The sequence below is a fragment of the Trematomus bernacchii genome, unplaced genomic scaffold (assembly GCF_902827165.1).
Source record: "Trematomus bernacchii unplaced genomic scaffold, fTreBer1.1, whole genome shotgun sequence".
NCBI classification, from domain to species: domain Eukaryota; kingdom Metazoa; phylum Chordata; class Actinopteri; order Perciformes; family Nototheniidae; genus Trematomus; species Trematomus bernacchii.
Window position 1 is genome coordinate 70,680 of NW_022987731.1, and position 7,097 is coordinate 77,776.

The window sequence follows — 7,097 nt, forward strand, 5'->3', positions numbered from 1 at the left end:
CCCGCCGAAGGACTCTTCCAATATCCAGAAACCAATGTGAGTTTGGAAAATTGCACGATATAAATCTATTCTAGTAGACCTCAACAATGGAATTATGATCAGTGGAAATGGCCATGACATGGGCCCTTTAAGTGCTTTGACAAAAAATCCATACAAAAATGTCATCTGTGGAAGCCGTAGTACTGTTAAAAAGCACGACCAATCATTTTAGCCGGCCCGGCTAAAATAACTGGATGGCCTACCTGCCTGTCAGCCTTCCATCTGTGCACAAACTTATCTCGTGCCCTCATTGGTCATGTGCGCGTTCGTATGTGTTGGAGGAGGGGCTCTGTAAGGAAGTGGCAGATTTTTTCCGGTTGTGTATTTTCAAATTCTAGCTCACTCGAGCTGGTTTCTCCAAAATTACCTACCCCACCTTTAAATATGTACTGCCTGGATTCAGCCATTTTCCGCCAAAGATTTTGGAAATTGGTCCGTGCACAAAGCATTGTGGGGATTTTCAGACCGCGGAGCATACACATGTGCATCCTCGAAATTTCCCGCAACGAAGGACTCAGTCCTCGGTAGAATTCCAAGGATCCTGTACATTGGAACAGTCCTTCGGCGGGATTCGATGACGTAGCATCCTTGAAATAGTGGCTCTGAAGGATCATTCTGACATCGAGAAACACCCTCAGATAGTTCCCGGAAGTTCGTGGCGGGCCATTTGAATGCGTTAATAACAGGAGATAGAAATGCGATTTTTGGTAATTTGTGGTCAATAAAGGTTTTGATTGGCAATATTTATATAACATACCGATATGTGTATGTAGTTACATCAATATGTTTTTTAAAAAAAGTAAAATTCGCTAATATTTGAGGATTAAGATACTTTATTGATACCAATTTGGGAAATGTTGGTAAAGACAAGGCATTGTACATTAGAGAAGTTAAAAGACTAGAAATATACAATCCAAAATGTAAACATCTCAAATTGAAATAAAATAGCATTAAAAAAGTAGAAAATATACATAGATAGTGTGAACAGCTATCTTACCTGCCTTGTTAACATATACATGTTAGGCTAACGTTGCCTTGGTTAAAGAGCGTGTTGCTGTTGTTTATTGCTTTGAATTCTTTAAAACAAATATTATCTTCTTAAACTTGTATGCTAGTCAGGAGCATCACTTCCTAATGTTTATTGATATATTTAGAGGGAGGGGATGGGAAGGAATGTTTCAAAATTCAGATTAGATTAATTAATTTCTTTCATTCATGGTGGTTTCAGTAATCCCATGGTACTTGAGGACATAAGTAATCTAAATGACTAATGTAATCTTTATGACTTTCAGAAAGGACATGAGACCAACAGGTGACTATCAATGATTGTCAACTGACAGCACAATGAGTCAAAGGACTAGCAGCAGCATGATGATGATGATGATGATGATGATGTTAAATGTGTTGTTTTAGGAACATCCATTGTAAATAAATGGAATTCAATAAACATTGAATAGCATGTCATGCAGTTTGTCTGTGCCTTTTCCTCTGTGTTGTCCTGGCATATATATAGTCTCCCCCATGGTTTGCTGTGCTGCCTTGGGATGCTCCAATCGCTCAGAGAAAGGAGTACAAATGTACGGTTTCCCCACTGACACAGAGAGGAGGAAAGAATGGCTGGCTCAAGTCAGCAGGAGCAATTTAACTATCACAAAAGACATAGACAACAACAGCAAAAAGATATGTGAGGTAATCATATTTTTCACAAAACGAAGACCACACCATTGGGAAGCTTAATTTCTGGTTTAATAAAAATAAGGAACAGGGAGAGGCTTGCAAAACTCTGGGAGTTGAGACTCAGGTGCAGGGTGAGGGTCTCATTGCAGGTCTTCAGGCTCCATTGAATCCCCCTGGGGTTCTTGTGCTGAAAGAGGGAGACAAAGACAGGAGAAAGGTTTAGATGCATTACATTACATGTTAGATGCTTTTTTCCAAAGCGACTTACATACTCAATACCAGAGGTGGGACCAAGTCATTGTTTTGCAAGTCCGAGTCAAGTCTCAAGTCTTTGCGCTCAAGTCCAAGTCAAGTCTCAAGTCAGGATGGGAAAGTTCAAGTCAAGTCCAAGTCCTAAACTTTGACAAAACGAGTCTTAAACAAGTCCTTATGTGCTTTTCAACAAATGTAATGACATCGATCAACAGAATAATACTTAATAATCAAACTGCTCTTTATTAGTCACATTAATCATTTAATAATCCATTTTCTCTCTGCTGGTAAAGTAACGTGTTTTTCTTCTATTGTAAGAGGGATCAGTAAGGTAAGGCTACCGTGACGGTTTGATTCAGAAGGAGTTTAATGTATAAGATCCCTGATGTTGAGGTGACCAGAATGTTTATTTCCACTGTGTACAACATGTTATAAGGGACCCATAATCTATCTTTATGCAAGGGATAATGTGCAGCGAGCCGGTCTCTATGGGGAAAAGAACACCTGAATCTAGATCCCTCTGCAGGTGGTACTTTAACTATATTTTGATGCTAATACTTTTGTACTTTTACTTGTAACATTTTGAATGCAGGATCTTTTAATGTAACTGAGTATTCCTACACTCTGGTACTGTTACTCAAGTACAAGATCTGAACTTCTCCCACCTCTGGCAATAAATCCTGAGTGGTTACCAAAAAAAAAACCCTGCTTTGAAGGTTATTTTCATTTTACAAATCCTGCACTCAGCTTTGCTTTCTCCAATATCATTGAAATGCAGCCAGAAGCTGCTCCTTTTTTCGGTTTTCGCAAATTTCTTGACTTCTTCCGACGCGCTTGCATTTAAATCTGTCTCCCCGTCGCTCTGTGTAGCTGGCCTGTACCACTACACCTGCTGTCTTTGGAGCGTCTGCCCCCCACCCTTCTTTCACATAATGGTATGATCCTAGTGTGTCCTCGCATATGATTGGCCGCATGGTGGCTCAGCAAAATAAAGTCCCGCCCCTGCCTGCATGGATTCTCAGCAAGAGTTGCAGCGGCTGAAGATTCTGCTTTCCCCGACGGGAGTCTGCTCTTCTAGCGGCATCTCGCGATCGGCGTGTTGGAGACCCCTGAATTAAATTATCAAGTCACCTCAAGTCAGAAGGCTCAAGTCCAAGTCAAGTCCCGAGTCATTGGTGTTCAAGTCCAAGTCGAGTCGCAAGTGTTTGGTGATTTTGTTAAGTCGAGTCCAAAGTCATCAAATTGGTAACTCGAGTCTGACTCGAGTCCAAGTCATGTGACTCGAGTCCACACCTCTGCTCAATACTGTGGGCAATCCCCACAGGAGCAATTTGGGGTGAAGTGTCTTGCCCAGGGACACAACGACATGCTGACTGCAGTGGGGTTCGAACATGTGCTCCCCTGATACGCACACAAACGCACTAACCCACTGCGCCACACGCCTCCCATACATCTATATAGCCAGGGGTGCACATAACTGGTACGCAGGTACGCATGCGCGGCAACAATCTGAAATGCGTAACGTCACTTGTGTCACAACGCGCCTTTGCGTACCTGATAGGTCATCAAAACAAAAACACATATTTCTTCTATACGTGTTTCTTGTCAACACTCAGTGGAGTAAATTATTAGACATGTCCAAAAAAAACAAAGACATTAAGCAGCCACTTTGCCGTTTCGCTCCCTGCAAAAATCTTCGGACTTTCTATGCATACTTGCCAACCCTCCCGATTTTCGCGGGAGACTCCCGATTTCATTGCCCTCTCCCGGTTTCCTCCCGGGGTCATATTTCTCCCGCATTTCTCCCGATTTCTGACAAAATCAGATTTACTCAGGACTGTTTCCACTCGGACTTTAATACAGCTACACCATTGTTTGGTTTCCATGGTAGCGTAGCGCGCAACTGAAAGTCTGAGAGGGTGAGGAAGATAGTCACAGCAAACAGAACAAGAATCGACAATTCTACCCTCTGCTCACTCCTTTCCTGTAAAATACAGGTCCAGCCCACACATATGGTGCTACAGGCCGCAAGGCAGTGCACTTACAACTACAATAAGCATGTTAATGTTAATCTAATACAGCTCCGGCGATCCACTAGCCCCCCCCCCCCCGCGGTGGTTTTGGAAATGCTCCCGATTTCTGAGGTCTCAAGGTTGGCAAGTATGTTTCTATGACTGATTGAACTGGGTGCTGGCTGTGCCGCGCAGGACATAACCGACGGACCTGTGAAGCTTCACAGGAGAAAGAGGCTTAGATCACTGGACGACAGAGTTGGTCGCCGTGTGCACAGACGGGGCTGCTGTTAACGTCGGTGTGTACAACAGAATTGTACCAAAACTACATCAACTGGCTGCAGTGGGAGACTCCCCTGTGCACATTCTGTGCCCCGCGCACACACTGGAGAACTGCGCAAAATCAGCTGATCACAACGTTCACGCTCTGTGGTCAAGCTGCTGCAGTTTTATTTACAACAAAGTGGAGTAAAACACACAGCTGCCTGCAAACTTACTCAGGCTGTTAATGGAAGAGTTTGAAATCAGACAGGGTTAGGTGGATGAAGTGTTACTCAAGTAAAATTAGAAAAGTATTATCATCAACACCTAGTTAAAGTAGCGACAGTAAAAGTAGTCATTTTGCAGATTGGTCCATTTCATAATAATGTATATGATATGTTTTATAATTATTGATCATTAAAGTGTTTAAAAATTAGTTTGAATGACTTTGTATAGGCTACTGCAGGGTAGCTTGTGAATTTACTCCAGGTGGAACTAAAGTCTGATTTAAGACTTGATTATATTTCACATCATTCATCCAGATCTGTGAAGTAACTAAAATGTATTAACTACATGTAGTGGAGGAAAAGTACATGATTTACCTCTGAACTGTAGTGGAGTAGAAGTACAAAGTAGCATAAATTGTACCTAAGTACAGTACTTGAATAAATGTACTTTGTTACTTCCCTCCTCTGAAATCAGATATGACTACAAGTCATGTGATAATTTCTTAGTATTTGATCCTTCAACTTGGCCTCAGGAAATGCAAGGACTTCACAGTTTTGGCAACAAGTTTTGGAGAAAGCAAATCGGAGGCTTAAAAAGAGACAGGGAGGTGCATCTTCATCATCTAGCATGCAAGAAGTGTAAATAGAGGACAGTGAAGGAGACACTGAGGAGGACAGTGAGGAAGACTGCACTTATTAAAACCACGCTTCATGTGGGGTGAGTACCAAACGCTGTCTCCTGGTACTCATCTGAGTAACTCACTAAAAAAGTTATGTGCACCCCTGTATATAGCAACCTATAGGATGGGAAATTGCTGACCGATTTTAAACGTACCTTGTGTTTTCACTAGGGATGCTCCGATCGCCGGAATCAGTATCGGCCGATACCGATCGCCGATCCGATCGAGTGGGTGGGGGCTATGGGGATCTTCCATTTAAAGTGATGTTTAAAACTCAGTTAATGGGGCTCATTCACTGGCGCTTCCACAAACAACAAACAACCTACTTTATCCGGTATCCTAGCCTAATCTGTTATTGTTCCTAAATCTACTAATTTAGAGGGGGATAATCCACTAACATGCTTTAATTCACATGTTAATTTGATTCAGATGTGCTAATAATATCCACAATATAAGTCTTACCTTTTAAAAGTCCATCACAAACGGTCTATTCTGCTGCAACTCTACTGCGCTGCTGGTCTATATTTGCCGCTAACTTCCAGGAACTATTGAGAGGCTCCACGATCCGAAGTCCCTCCCTTTCCGGTAGAACTCCATGGGACCTTATTTCGGAAAAATTATGTATTGAAGTCAATGGCGAGAGAAAAGTTATCTTTCGATCCCGTTTGAATTGTGCCATGAATTACACATATGATGTTTGTCAATCTTAAAAAATCATTTCCAAGTAAAAAAAGTCACAGTTTGTCGTAAAACTGTGAAGTAACACTTATTTGTGTGTGAAACCGCTCAATTAACTACATCTCTGGTCTCGCACAATACACGTCACCAACACCAGAATGAGGTGAAAAGTATTAAAGGAGGTGGAAATCATTACAGTCTGGGCATGTTGAGAGCTGCTATTACACAAAAGGGGAGTTAGTCGGTTCCGTAAGAGCCAGCATGCGGGACCGGCTGTACAAGGTTTCTGTGAGTGTTAAGGGGCCTACACACCAAACTGACACCAAAGAACACGTCCCGACAGAACACGACTGTTGTGTCGCCTCACGTCTCCTACGTCTTGGCCAACAGTCGCACTGGAACACACCGCAAAGACTTCAGCCGACGGCCAAGTAGCACGTACGAACTGCGCATGCGTGAGTGGCAGGGCCGGTTTTTGGCATAGGCTGCGTCTCACTTCGGTTAAACGGAATCCTTGATCTGATCCGGATCTTTTTAACATGGGAATCAATTGGGAGCTAGGTGGACTTTTTGTCTCTTCATGCCCTCAAGATGCGTTTTGTTTAATATTTTTTCTTAATTCTTTTTTGTTTTCCAACCTAGGAGAGGTTTTCCTACGTTTTTCATGAACAATTATGTCTGAGGAGTGTAGGGTTTGGGAATTATGGCAGGTTTAAAACATTTTTTGGGGAGAATTTCAAGCACTCCTACACTCTGTTTTGAGATCAAAGCACTCTTATGGCGCATTTCCACCACACGGTCGGCCTCGGCCACGCTCGGTACTGCTTGGCCGTGTTGGGCCTTAACAGGGCCGGCTCACTTCATGCTGCGCTTCCATTACAGTTTAGGAACTGGGGTAGTTACTATAGTAACGCAGTGTAGGCGGAGCCGTGACGTCATCTTCAATGAGAACCCCAGAAAAACAACACAGCCGTTAGCTGTTAGCACTCAGAGCTCAAAGCTCCTTATATATGTTCAGAAACTCGACAAAAGTTAAACAAGTACACACCACAGACTGCCTGTGTCATGGTGAATACAGTCGCTGCTTTATTTATGTCTGTATAGGCCGTTGTTGTGAGTGTGGACGGTCGGAGCATATACTGCGTTAGCTTAGCCAATCTCCATCGAGAAAACACGCATTTTAAAAGGTTTTTCGCCTGCCGTCTGTCTGCAAACTTGCCAAAGCATTAATTCATGGTTTTTACTAACCGGTATCAGTATGTTGTTACTTC